Below are 14,405 nucleotides of genomic sequence, written 5' to 3'. Positions count from 1 at the left end.
GCAGGTAAGCCCCACATGATGGGCAAGCCACATGTGGCAGGTAAGCCCCACATGACGGGCAAGCCACACTTAAAAGACAAGCCACATGTGGCAGGCAAGCTGTGCATGTGGCAAAAACATGTTTTTCCATAGAGGCATACAAACACAAAACAATAGCCAGTTGTAATAAATAATCTGAAATAAACTCGCTCCTATCTGCTACACCTGGGAGCAGCATGAAAGCATAACTCAAAAACAATTCCATGTTTTTGAAGAAACTTAGGTCACAAGACTCTTTTCTTGGTTTCTTGGAGTTTCCTCAAAGCACTCAGAAATCTTACACTACTTCTTTCTTAGACCATGTTCTGACATCTCCCCCTGTTTTTATTTTTTAACAACAGGATATCCGGAGTAGTTTTGATTTGAGATGCTGTAGATCAATCTAATTGTCATTTGATGCATGAGTATCCTATAAGCAAACAAATTATAACCATAATGAATATTATTAGAACAGTGAGAGCATTGTGTGTAATACTCTGTCACCAAGAACAGAGATAAAAACTATGTCCAGTACTATTGGTTACATTCTTATGTTGATCAGAAAAAAAAATCTAGAAAATAGCTTGAAAAGAAACCCATATGATTAGTAGTTCTGGTATCTTGTATAATGTAATCCCATATTTGCCTTTAACAGGAACACAAATGTTATGATGTCTTATGCAAGTGGGAAGTGATTCAAATACCAAGAAAAATCAGATGCAGTCCCTTCTTCAGATGAACGAATGAGTCTATTAGAGTCCCAAGATCCAGGTATAAACACAGAGTCATTAATAAAGATAACAGGAACTGGATCCATCCAATCTTCAAGTTGAGGAAAGGAGGATGAGGAACATGAGACCAATACACATGCCCAGAGGCATTCACTGCAGATGCACAGGTCAAAGCAGCTAGCATCACCAGAAAGAGATTCTCGTGTGACATAGGGCTCTGTGTTTCATAGAATGACTTCTCCCTTGGAGCATAGGGCCCAGGTGGGCAGACTTGACTTCTGATGATATGGTCCATATCTCTTTTTGCCTTTTGGCTGGAGGTTTTCTATCTTTCTGGTGACTTCCACTGTCTCTTCATCCTCCACTTTTCGTTCTTGATGGCCTGAGGTGGGAGGAGTCAAAGAGGAATCCATAATGTTTCAGTGGATCCATCTGCAATGACAGATGCACACTCCTTCCCAACCTTCCTCTGAAGAAGTAAAAACAGGGCAGGTTAATGCATCACTTGCTTACTTCCTTCTCCTTTTGTGAGGGTCCTCACTCTCATCTTGTAGTGGGCATCAAGTCCCTGCTTTGTGACACCACTTGCTCTAGAGGCGGTTGGGCCTGGGAGGATGGAGCCTATAAATGAGGCAGACAAATGTTTTGTGCAATAGCCAGTTTTATTCAGAGCATCTACTAATTTTTACTGAGAGTTAAGAGGACATGAGTAAAGTGTACAATCACAGGGCAGGCCACATGTGGCAAAGTCATGTTTTTCCATAGAGGCATAAAAACAAATAACAATAACCAGTTGTAATGAATAATCTAAAGTAAATTCACTCCTATTTGCTACACCTAGGAGGGGCATGAAAACATAATCTAAGAACAATTCCATGTTTTTAAAGAAACTGAGGTCACAAGACTCTTGTCTTTGTTTCTTGGAGTTTTCTCACAAGCACTCAGAAATCTCTTCACATGACTCCATTCCTGGACTGTGTTCCAACAACCACTGAAAACCTTTAACATTTCTTACTTGTAATGTTGTCTCTCATCCTTCTCACACCAAAATTTTTCCAGTGATATTTTCACTCGGCCTTACTAAATAATTGAATTCATTTTAGCACTTGGAGATTAAATGAATCCCTAGCTCCAGTCATCTTCCAACTTCTGGTCCTTTGTATAGCAATCTGATTGCACACTGGGAAATAAAACACACTGTGCTTTTTTTTTTCAGTATATGCGTGTGTGTGTGTGTGTGTGTGTGTGTGTGTGTGTGTGTGTGTGTGTGTGTGTGTAATAGGGACTAGTCTGCTTTATGGTACAACACAGAATTCTAAAATCTGAAGTCCGGATTAGCAGAGCCCTTTACTCAGGTGAATGTGAACTTTTTTTCTCCTACCCCTCTCTATTCCATCTTGAGATAAATAAGGACAGCTTTTGGATTTGTAACACTACTCCTCCAATAAAGAAAAACAAGAAATTAGAATTCTGATTAATGGCTATTTTCATTTGTAATTTATTCCACCTAGCAAAACTTGATGCAGCTGGGGATACTTCTGGACTAGAAGCTAACACACATCCAGTGTGTTATAATACCAACATACATTGTGTTACTGAAAAATAGTTTCCTCTTTTGGAACTTGGTTACTGTTTGTAAAGTGAGGAATTTGGGATTAAACTATCTTCCAAGATCTTTCTAGCCTAGAAATATAGTTAAGCAACTAGTTCTGAAAAGAATTTAATAACATTTTTAAAATGTAATTAACAGGAAATATCAGTAAAAGAAAAGAGATTAGAAAACATGGAGAAAGTAAAAAAATAATTCACCCTAAAACTATTGAACTCAGGCATTAAATATAACTCGGTGATGCCTGGCAACAAAGGCACTCTGTGATTATGTCTTATATAAACTCATCCTCATAAAGTACCACGCTCAGGGATGAGGTCCTTTGAGGGGCACACCAGTTTGTACACACCAATAGGGATATATAGGTTGGTTTGTTTCAATGTGTCATTAATACTACCCATATGGGTCTACAGTCAAGAAGATAGGGACACACTTTAGGAAGAACCATCTGACTAACTGTGATTGGCCTCCTCCTCATTCTTTGGACCTGAAAAAAAAAAAAAAGTAGAAGTTCTGAAACTAAAACTCCTTTGTAAAGGGAAAGAAACTCTAGGATGTGCCAGTAAAGTTGAGCTACATACAGTATAAATATTGAGAAGTGAAGTCTACTTCCTATTTGATTCCCATAGGCTCTTCTGCTCCTTTCTGTGTCTTATTCAGATCTTAGTGAATATTATGCTTTCTAGCATTTGTATAGCCTTTTAACATAGGCAGTGCATTTTAACTCCTTTCAGATTGATTTCTGGTCTTACAAAGGTGCTCTACTTGGAAATTTCTTTTGAGTGATGTCACACGATGGTGAAGATATGACTAGAGGAGAAAAGAAGTGATAAGATTGGAAGACTCACATATGAGCTAGGATAAAAAGTAAGCGCCATCATTTTTATCAGGATCCTCGTCAAGGAGCCTTCCTACCCCAACTTTACTAGTAGTTGCCAAAAATGAAGGCAAGTGGACCATTCTGAGCCCTGTTACCAGGAACAGCACTCTACATGTTATATTTAGTAGGATAAAAGTATGAATGTATAAAAAAAAAAAGGTTATCGACAGGGACATGCAATGGAAAGGAATAAAGAATTCCCTGATGTATATACTTATCTCACCTCAATATCACCCCAAGTTTAAATGAAAAAACTGCTTCTCATGTGCCCATTTGAAAAAGTGAAATATGAGTTATTTAGAACTACATGAGCTCTTAGATATAATGTAGCTCATCTCCTCTATTTTATAGCTCATAAAACTTATATTCAGAGAGGGGAAGGAGCTTGTCTAATGTTGCTTAGATGGTTAGAAATTGTATTCTATTCATCATAGAATATCACTTCTTTTACGTGAATTTTGGGGGTGCTTCTTAAAATTTTGAAATATTTATCATGAGATAACATGCTACTGCTTGGTTTTTGAGATACATAGAATCCGGGAGGGGAAAATGAAGGTAAATACAAAAGAAGGAGGGGGAGGATTAAAATAACACTAAAGATGCCTGAGAACGTCTTAAGGAATTGTGTTATTAACTATGTTTCTAAAAAACCTATAATACATGTAATTCTGTGTAAAAATATACATATATAGCTTAAATGGACTTCTCTCATCTGAGCTGACATGCTTCCTCCAAGAGCCAAAGACCACCTAACAAAAACCCCAGTACCAGACATAAGAATCCCTCTTTTGAGTTATTGGACAGGACTGTCCAAGAGACTCCAAAAACATATAGCCTATGGCTGTTGCTCTCAGTTGTCTTCCATATATGGAAGGTAAGTCTCTGAAGACATCATGCATTTCAGAAACAGAGCCCAGGGGCCCCTAAGCTGGCGCTGAACTGAATGCCCTCTCTGTAAGGACTAGCTTTCATGTTATCAGAAGGTGCCATGCAAACTTCCAAAGGAGGGAAGAACCAACAGTCCTATCCAGCCTACGAACCACAAAAACCAGCATGGCATGTAACCCTACAGGTACAGTAATGATACAAATACTTTGGTGGTAACCAACAACTTTCCAATTGGACTTAAGTCCCTCTCAACAAGAGGGATACCATGCCTGGTACTGGAAACGTAGCCAACTGCTCAGTGCTAGTGAAATCATGGAGGATCTTGGAGGAGTACCTAGGAAGAGTACCTACAACCACCACTTTACTAAAGTGCCAGAATCCCTAACAACCTATAAACATGTCGTCTCCACCTGTCATCAAGAAAAATTCTCCTTGCAACAGATGAAGACCATCACAGAAAACCACAACCAATCAAAATGCAGAGTTGTGGAGCCCAGTCCCAACAGATATATCTAAAAAACTCCCCACATCTGAGGCCCATAGGTTAGTGGGGAATTGAAGGGTGGAAATATTGTAAAAGCTAGAGAATCAGTGAGTTTGCTGAGAGATTGTATCGCCTAGTAATGTCAGAGGCTACACCCATAAAAACCTCACCAACATGACTGGCTAAACATGAGCTGCACAAGGAAAACAGTAATAAACATGCCAAGTTGGACCAGGGGAAGCCCATTAGGCTTCAGCCCTACATAAAGAACTACAGCCGACTAAGGAATGCTGAGAGCAGGAAAAATAGTCTTCCCCAGGGAAGAGCACACCAGTTGGTCACCCAATACTGTTGGGAGCCAAACGAACCTATGACTTTCTCAGAGGCCCTGATGAAAGGACAAAAGGAACATTAGTTCTGTGTTCTCTCCAGGAGCAGACTTGGCTAGATCCAGCCTGGAAGGGGTCAAGTGTATGGTTTCTAGGAATCTGAATCTTCCCCTGGGGCTGTGGTTATTAGTCCTAAGACAGTAGTGTCTTGAGGTATCCTGTATTTTCTTTGCCAACATTAGCTGATTTAGCTCTCTGCTGACCTTGGCCATTTTCCCCTGATCCCAACTATTGCTTTTATCTCTTTTATTCCTCACGCCCTGGTCCTCCCACTTGACACCTAGCTGATAGAGACCCTTATTCATGTGGGTTCAGGTCAAGTGGTACCCAACTGTAAGGCAGTAATACAGGAGAAATCAAGAGTGAGTACAGCCGTGATAAATATATAAAAGAGGTAAAAGAATCAGACTATGAGACTGGCTAAAAATAAATAAGTAAAATGAAAAGTTTAACAAAGGGAAAGAACGGAAAGGGCCAGTAGTAACCCCGAGACTGCGAGATTCGAAAGGGTGCTCTCCTCCTTCAGATAGATGCTTCTTTCGCTCCTGCTTTCCACTCCTTGTAATGTGTCACTAAAGAGCGTAGAAAAGTTCTCTATTTTTATTTTTAACACTTCCCATGGCTCCCTGAAGAAGGTGCTGTAAATTTAAAGACATGGGAGTATATAGGTAACAGTTTAAAGAAAGAATATCACATATGAGGGCCAAGTGAGTTTTCACAGTGGATCTGCACTGCGGAATTTGATATATGAGATTGCTTCGACCCACAGCATAAATATTATTCAGTTGTAATTCAACATCTCCATAAACCTGGACAGTTTACTCCAAAACAGAAGGGTGTGTGTGTGTGTGTGTGTGTGTGTGTGTGTGTGTGTGTGTGTGTGTGTGTGTATTAGAAAAAGAAAATTAAATAATAAAGATAAAAAGCCCTGAGCTCGAAGAAGCATGTCAGCTCTTGGATTACATTCACTTTGTGATGCTTCAGAGAACAAGGGGAAAGTTTCTTTCTTTATTGATGCAATCATAAAATCACCTAAAATGGCTCCTACCCGTTTAGCTGAGCCGAGTATCCATACTACAGCAGGGGATTTTACAGACAAATGGAGGAAAAAGAACACAGTGGGAATACAGTGGCGGCAGCTGCGCCGAGTCAGGAGCCCAACCCCAAAGGGATGTGCTGCCAGAAACCCGGTGCATAGCCCACCAGCGATATGTCGACCTACAAGCAAGCCACACTGGACAAGGAATACTTGATGGACTCACTTTCTGCAGGCAACATGTACCCTATTGCCTTGCAGGTGAACTTCTGCAGCTCCCAGAGCAGCCAGGGGTGCTCAGCCCACCCCAGTGAAGAAGCAGCTGGTGGTTCTGGTGTAGTTTCTGACAACAGAGCTGGTTGTCTGCCTGGCAGCCTGAGACATCCAGTACCAGACAAGAACGACCCCGGTATGTCTAAGGAAGACCTGAGTCTCAGTGGCCAGTTTCATCTTAAACTCCATGGGCCCCACTGTAAACCCCTGCCAGGACTTCTTCAGCTGTGTCTGTGGGGTCTGGATCAAGGCCAACCCCGTACCTGATGACCACTCACACTGGGGGAGCTTCAGCAACCTCTGCAAACAGAACCAAGCCATCTTGAAGTGCTTGCTCAAAAGTTCCACTGCCAGCTTGAACAAAGCCCAAGGAACGCCCAAGTGTACAAGCATGTGTGTAAGAACAAAATGAGGATTGAGGAGTCCAGGCCAAGCCCCTGATGGAGCTTATTGAAAACATTGGGGCAGGACTATCACAGGACCCTGGACCAAGGACAGTTTTGAAGACATGCTGCAGATGATCACACCCCACCACCTAACCTCACCATTCTCTGTCTATGTCAGTGTGAAGTCCAAGAAAGCCAACAGCAATATGATCCAAATAGACCAGTCCAGCCTCAGCTTGTCCTCTTAGAGACCTGAACAAGGTAGAAAATGAGAAGGTGCTGACTGAATATCTTAACTACACAGTCCACTGAGGGAAGCTGCTGGGCAGTAGGAATGAGGACTCCATCCAACCCCAGATACAGCAGATCATGGACTTTGAAATAGTGCTAGCCAATGTATCACTGTCTCCCAGGAGATGTGCCAGGATGAGGAGCTCATTTACTACAAAGTCACAGGAGCCCAGCTGCAGAGGTTGGCATCCCCATCAACTGGTTACCTTTTCTCAAAACCATTTTTTTTTAACCCGGTAGAGATCGATGAGCCTGAGTTCATCATAGTCAACAACAACTAACACATGGGACAAGTCTCTATCCTCATCAACAACACCAACAAATGCCTGATGAACAACTACATGATGCAGAACCTGGTACAGAAAACAAGCTCCTTCCTGGGTCAGTGCTCTCAGAACAATGATGAATTCGTGTAGGTCATATATGGGTCAGAGAAGACCTGCCTCCCCTGATGTAAGTTTCTATTTTGTGTGAGTGACACAGAAAATAATCTGAACTTTGCCCTGGGCCCCATGCTTGTGAAAGCGACCTCCACTGAAGACAGCAAGAACTTAACCAGTGAGATAATTTTGGAGATCAAGAAAGCATTTGAAGAGAGCCTGAGCACCCTGAAGTGGATGGATGAAGACACCCAGAAATTGGCCAAGAAAAAGGCAGGTGTCATCTACAACATGATAGACTACGCTATCTTAATCATGGACCCAAAGAAGCTGGACAACCCCTGACCCAGGTGCGGTGCAGGAGTCACTGTACATACAAGGCTCCCTTCCTGGGGATGCTGCTTACCTGCCATGGTGGCTCTGCTGGCGCCGACTGGAGGAAAAAGGCTCTGATGTCCCTGCCTGGGTCCTTGCTAAGCCCAGTGAGGAGGTCACCTGTATCCAGAGTTGGCCAACAGGCAGAAGAACATCCCAAGACCTCCCTCAAAGGCACCATCTCAGTGGGGATGGGGTTTCAGATTGTGGGGCTCCTCCCCCCTGCTTAAAGTTGAGCTCTAGTCCCAAAGCCTGTTTCCAGATCTGATTTTTCAGCATCTCATGGAGAGTCACAGACACCCAGCTTAGGAAAATCCCCAACAGAGATCAGTGGAGTATGACCCCCACCCACCCACCAAAAGTGAGGTTGTGTTTCCAGCTGGAATCCTGTAGGCACCATTCTATACCCACTCTGTACCCAACACCTTGAACTTTGGTGGCATTGGTATCATCCTGGGCCATAAACCAGGAATATGACAAGGATGGGAACCTCCAGCCCTGATGGAAGAACTCATCGATGGAGGCCTTCAAGCAGTAGACCAATGTGTGTCGCAATACAGCAACTACATTGTGAACAATCTCCACACTGCTGGGGAGAACTGCCCACAATGGGGGCCTCAAGGCAGCCTACGGGGCTTGCCAGAACTGGATGAAGAAGAATGGAGCTGAGCAGATACTGCCTACCCTGGGTCTCTCCAACAACCAGCCCTTCTTCCTGGGATTTGAACAGGTCCGGTGCACTGTCTGCATACCTGAGAGCACCCATGAAGGCCTCAGTACAGACTCCCACAGCCCCCCTGCTTTCATGTCAATATCAAATGTTCAGCCCTGAAAACATATATACAAGTAACATTATACAGACTGAACAGGTTGTATTTAGGAATTTATATACATACGTATATAAATTATATATATTTTATATATATATATATATATATATAAACAATTAATGAAAAAAGAGACCATGAATTTGAAAGAGAGCAAGGAGAGGTATATGAGAGTGTCTGGAGGGAGGAAAAGGAAGGGAGAAATGATGTAATTATATTAGAATCTCAAAACTAAAAGAAAAAATAAAAATAAATGGATTTTTTAAGGAGAAATATGAATTTTGTGGTTCTCAACCTTTCTAATGATGCAACCCTTTAATACCATTCCTCGTGCTGTGAGAGTCCCAACCATAAAATTATTTCATTGATACTTCATAGCTATAATTTTGCTATTTTTATAAATCATAACATAAATATCTGTGTTTTCCAATAGTCTTAGGTGAATCCTATGAAAGGGTCTTTTGACCCCATGGGGGTCACAACCCACAGGTTGAAAACTGCTGCTTTAGAGTTTCTTTGTGATCATTTTTATGTTCCCATTCTTAATATTTTTTAAAGTTGTATGATTGGTTATTTAAGTATTTTTTGGTACTTAAAATATTATGTAGGGGGCTAGAGAGATGGCTCAGTGGTTAAGAGCACTTGTTGCTCTTGCAGAGGACCAGAATTCAGTTCCCAGCATTCATGTTGGGTGGCTCACAACCTCTTGTAAATCCAGCTCTGGGAATCTGTGCCCTCTTCTGGACACTATGCACACACACACCACACACACACACACACACACACACACACACACACACACACACACACACACACACACTTTTTTTATTCTTGTCTCATATATTCCATCCCGACCGTAGTTTCCTCTCCTTCCTCTCCTCCCAGTCTCCCCTCCTCCCCTCTCCCCCAGATCCACTCCTCTGCTTCCCTCACAAAAGTGTAGGTCTCCAAAGGACATCAACCGAACATGACATCATGTTGCAATAAGACTAGGCACATACCATTATATCAAGGCTGAACGAGGCAACCCAGTAGGAGGAAAAGGGTGCTAAAACAGGCGAAAGAGTCAGAGACACGTCCACTCCCACTGTTAAGAGTCTCACAAGAACACCAAGCTACGCAACCATAACATATGCAGAGGACCAAGGTCAGACCCATGCGGGCTCCCTGGTTGTCACTTCAATCTCTGTGAGCCCCTATGAGCCCTGGTTAGTTGATTCTGTGGGCCTTGTTCATGTCGTGTCCTTGACTCCTCTGGCTCCTACAATCCTTCCTGCTTCTCTTCCATGAAATGCCTTGAGCTCCGCCTAATGTTTGGCTGTGGGTTTCTGCATCTGGTCCTATCAGTTGCTGGATGGAGCCTCTTTGATGATGATTGGGCTAGAATCTGGTCTACGAGTATAGCAGAATATTATTAGGAATAATTTCATTGATTTTTTTTTCAATTGTGTTTGGTTCTATCCTAGGTCTCTGGGCTATCCAGACTCTGGTTCCTGACCTTCCAGGCAATATCAGGTATGAGCTCCCTTTTGTGTTGTGGGTCTCAAGGTTGGACCAGTCATTGATTGGCCTCTCCTACAAGTTCTGTGCCATGTTTACCCCAGCATATCTTTCAGGGAGGACAGATGGAAGGGTGAAGGTTTGGTGGCTGGGTTGGTGTCTCAGTCCCACCACTGGATGCTGTGCCTGGTTATAGAAGATGGCTGGTTCAGGCTCTGTATCCCCCATTACTAGGAGTCTTCCCTAGGGTCACCCTTGTGGATACCAGGGAGTTTCCATTGCACTGTTTCTACCTCATCCCCCAAATGTCCCCCAATTCCAATCATTTCTCCCTCCCACAACCTGATCTCTCCTGTTCCCATCCTGGCCTGCCCCAAGTCCACCCGCAAAATCTATTCTGTTTCCCCTTCACAGTGAGATCCATGCATCCCTACTTGAGCCCTCCTTTTTACTTAGCCTCTCTGGGTCTGTGGATTGTAACACAGTTATCCTTTCTTTTATAGCTAATATCCACATTTGAGTGAATACATACCATGTTTGTCTTTCTCAGTCTGGGCTACCTCACTCAGAGTGATTTTTTTTCTAGTTCCATCCATTTGCCTGCAAATTTCATGATGTCATTTTTTAACAGATGAGTAATACTCCATTGTGTAAATGTACCACATTTTCTTTTTTATTATTAAGAAAAATTTTCCATTCATTTTATACACCAATCAAAGATCCCCCTCTTCCCTCCTCCCAACCCTCAGCCTCCCCCTCCCAACCCACCCCCCACTCCCCCCCACAAGAAGGAAGGCCTCCCATGAGGAGGCACATCCAGTAGAGGCAAGTCCAAGCCCCTCCCCCTGCCTCAAGGCTGCATAAGGTGTCCCATCATAGGTAGTGGGCTCCAAAAAGCCTGCTCATGCACCAGGGATGGGTTCTAATCCCACCGCCATGCAGATCAAGCTACACAACTGTATTGCCATGCAGAGGGCCCAGCCCAGTCCTATGCAGGCTCCACAGCCATTGATCCAACTTAAATGAGTTCCCACTAGTTTGGTTTGGTCGTCCCTGCATGTTTCCCCATTATGATCTTGATGCACTGTACCACATTTTCTTTATCCATTCTTCAGTTAACATCTAAGTTGTTTCCAGATTCTGGCTATTATGAATAAAGCTGCTATGAACATAATTGAGCAAATGTCCTTGTGGTAGGATGGAGTGTCATTTGGGTATATGCCCAGAAGTAATATAGCTGGATCTTGAGGTAGATTGATTCCTAATTTTCTGAGAAACCACCATATTGATTTCCAAAGTGGCTGTTCAAGTTTGTACTCCCACCAACAATGGAGGAGTGTTCACCTTGCTCCACATCCTTGCCAGCATGAGCAGTCACTTGTGTTTTTGATCTTAGTCATTCTGACAGGTGTACAATCTGGCTGTGACATCTGTCAACCCAATGATTGCCACGTTGATTTGGCTGATCTGGCTGACTAGGCAGGTGTCCCCTTCCTCCTTCACTGCTCCATGTGTGCCCCTCCAGAAGCCATACTAGAGGATGACCTTCCCTTGATAGAAGAGGACCAGTCTTTGGTTAAACATATATGAGTAGTTGCACTTCCCTGCTAGAACCTCCAAACAAGCTCTCAAGGTCCACACACACCTTTTTTAAATTTTAAAGCATTAAGTACATATTTCTAACCTAGATCCTTGAAATCTTGTGATGTCTCAGAAAAATAGAGTTACCAGGCAGAATTATGGATTAAAATGCTATCTGCTACTAACTTTCTTCTGCTGACTAGAATTTGACTGGGAAAAATGGTTATAGACAAGGCTAGCTAGACTGGCCTGGAACACCTTCTATGGACTTGTCTGGTACAACAGTACTGGCTTCTTGTTTCATTTCAGTCTCTGATAAAACCTGTAGATTACCTACCATCAGTACCAGTTTCCTGGTTGATTGCCCATTTTCCACTGTGACATCTACGCCCAGGTTAGCTTCATTATCCATGTGGGACCTGACAGTCTTAATATTCACCTGCTTTATTCACATAAACATATTGCATAAAGACTTTTCTGGGGTTACTCTGGCCTGAAACCCATCTGCTTACAATGTTCTTTTTACAACTATGTATTAACTTCTCTACCTCTTTCTGCTATATGCTGACTACTTTCCCTCACTCAGTCTCTACAGCACATTTCTATAGTTCTGCTGAAGGCCAATATCTTCTTTCCATTTCTATTTCCTGATCCCTGATTCTAGAGATTTTTGTTTTATTTTTTCAGATTGTACACTTGAACTTTATTTCCTAAACTACCTCTTTGCTTTTTTATGACAAAGTCTCACTCTATAGCCCAGGCTAGTCTCAAACTTGTGATGATCGTCCTGCATCAGTTTCTCGAGTATTGGGATTACAAGCATGACTTATCATGCCTGGCCTTATCTCCCTACATTTGTCTCTACCACTACCACTGATCCTAAAGTTCTTCACAACTTATAACTCTGTAGTGTCCTTCTGAATTACTCCACAGCATAGTTTCAGGATATATTATCTGCTATATCTTCTTATACATACCACTTTTAGCCCAGCATGTACTGTTACCCAAATTCTCTCTCAGCTTTTCATACCATTCAATGTCATTTTAAAGCAAATTTTATAGAGCACAGACCACACTCTAAACCAGGCGCTTTAGAGATAAGCAGTATCATATAGCCTTTTGGGTAATACCAGACATTAAAAAAGTGATGGGTAAACATGAAAGAGAGCAAAGATTTTTAAGAGCCTAAAGGACAGAGACTAATTTTGTTAGGAGTGGTAAGAATTAAGGAATGTGTCAAAGTACAACTGACTAGGGAAAAGATAGAGAGGTGAAAGAGAGAATGGGAAAGAACTGAGAAAGGGAAAAACATGCCTGGCAAAGAGAATCTCCAATGTAAAATACCTAGAAGAAAAAAAACACATATTAAGAGAACATAATATAGGTTGTTCTCCACAAACTGATGGCACTGCCTCCCTCATTGCTGAAGACAACACCCACATAACTCATTGAACATGGAGAAGCTGAACTGGTGCCTCCACAGAGTCTTCGCCCCTACATTCTAGTGTCTTTGGTACAGGAAGTACTCTGCACAATAAATACCCAAAAAGAAATATCAACACCAACCCATCTACTGACCATTTGATCTACAATTCTGTCTTTTCTGCAAGATATGCTAGGGCAATGGTGACACGAAGCTTGTGGGAGGAACCAACCAATAACTGATTTGACTTAAGGTTCACTCCATGAGATAGAGCCCACACCTGACACTGCCTGGGTGACCAAGAACCTGAAACTAGATGACCCAGGGATGTTGGGTAAAACCAAATACTACTGATCTACTAAATATCATAGCAATAAAATGGCTCCTAATGAGATTCTGCTATACTCATAGATCAGTGCCTTGCTCAGCCATCATCAGAGAAGCTTCCTCCTGTAGCAGATGAGAACAAATGCAGAGACCCACAGCCAGGCAGTATACAGAGAGTAAGAGACCTTGGAACACTCAGCCCCAAATGGGATGTCTCCATCAAATTCTTTCCCTCAGGGCTCAGGAAAACTTGTGGAAGTGGAGGTGGAAAGATTGTGAGAGTCAGAGGGGATGGAGGACATCAGGAGAACAAGGCCTTCTAAATGAACATGACTGAAGCTCATATGAACTCACAGAGATAGGCAGCATGCACAGGGCCTGAATGGGTCTGCACCAGGCCCTCTACATAAATAATACCTTTCAGTTTAGTGTTTTCATTGGATTCCTGAGTGTGCAAACAAGTGGATCTCTAATGCCTTCTCTTGGGTTCTTTTCCTTTTGTTTGTTTTGTCCAATTCTGGTGTGTTAATTTTGTTTTATCATATGATATTATATTAGTTATAAAAAGAGAACATAAAAAGAAGAATATTTAGAATATTGAATATAAAAAAGGAAAAACACAGTAAAAAGGAAATAGGACTTAAGAAGTTGAATTCTGATTTAGAAGAACACTATATGCAAGGCTAATAGAACATTTTAAGACCAGTCATCGTACCTATGATTTTATAGCACCTCCTTAGACTGGAATGAGAGATCCAGGGATTTCATGGAAGTTCTTTAGCCAGGACTGTCTTTCTCTCTACTCCACTTCCCTATCCACAGCTCCTGCAAGATCATTTTTCAAGATGAATCTCAAATGCTCTTGCTTAAAGTGAAGCCCTTCGTGATTTCTCTCCTCTCCACAGGTAGAAAATGGCATTATAGGTGCCTGTAGAAACATAGTACACTCTTCTAGTGTACTATGCCTATATTAGAATTTGTTCATGTGCAGTTTCTCTAACTAGATG

At 42.2% G+C, this 14,405-nt stretch overlaps 1 protein-coding gene and 1 pseudogene across 4 annotated transcripts in view; both read left to right on the top strand.

Moving 5' to 3' along the window:
* The window catches only part of Nexmif (neurite extension and migration factor), a 145,262-nt gene that overhangs the window by 110,267 nt on the left and 20,590 nt on the right, over positions 1-14,405 (top strand). For 3 of the 4 annotated variants that reach the window (XM_052734384.1, XM_052734388.1, XM_052734389.1), the window contains one exon: positions 10,034-10,082. The exons of the other annotated variant lie outside the window; for it this stretch is intronic. The gene's annotated coding sequence lies outside the window, so the exon portion shown is untranslated. The remainder of the gene's footprint in view (positions 1-10,033; positions 10,083-14,405) is intronic. 4 annotated transcript variants of the gene reach the window in all.
* LOC128116826 (endothelin-converting enzyme 1-like) lies at positions 6,210-8,572 on the top strand (annotated as a pseudogene).

Source organism: Peromyscus californicus, unplaced genomic scaffold (genome assembly GCF_007827085.1).
Source record: "Peromyscus californicus insignis strain IS unplaced genomic scaffold, ASM782708v3 Scaffold_10__1_contigs__length_136768540, whole genome shotgun sequence".
NCBI classification, from domain to species: domain Eukaryota; kingdom Metazoa; phylum Chordata; class Mammalia; order Rodentia; family Cricetidae; genus Peromyscus; species Peromyscus californicus.
The sequence above is the reverse complement of the archived record's forward strand: the minus strand, read 5'-3'. Positions and strand labels throughout refer to the sequence as shown.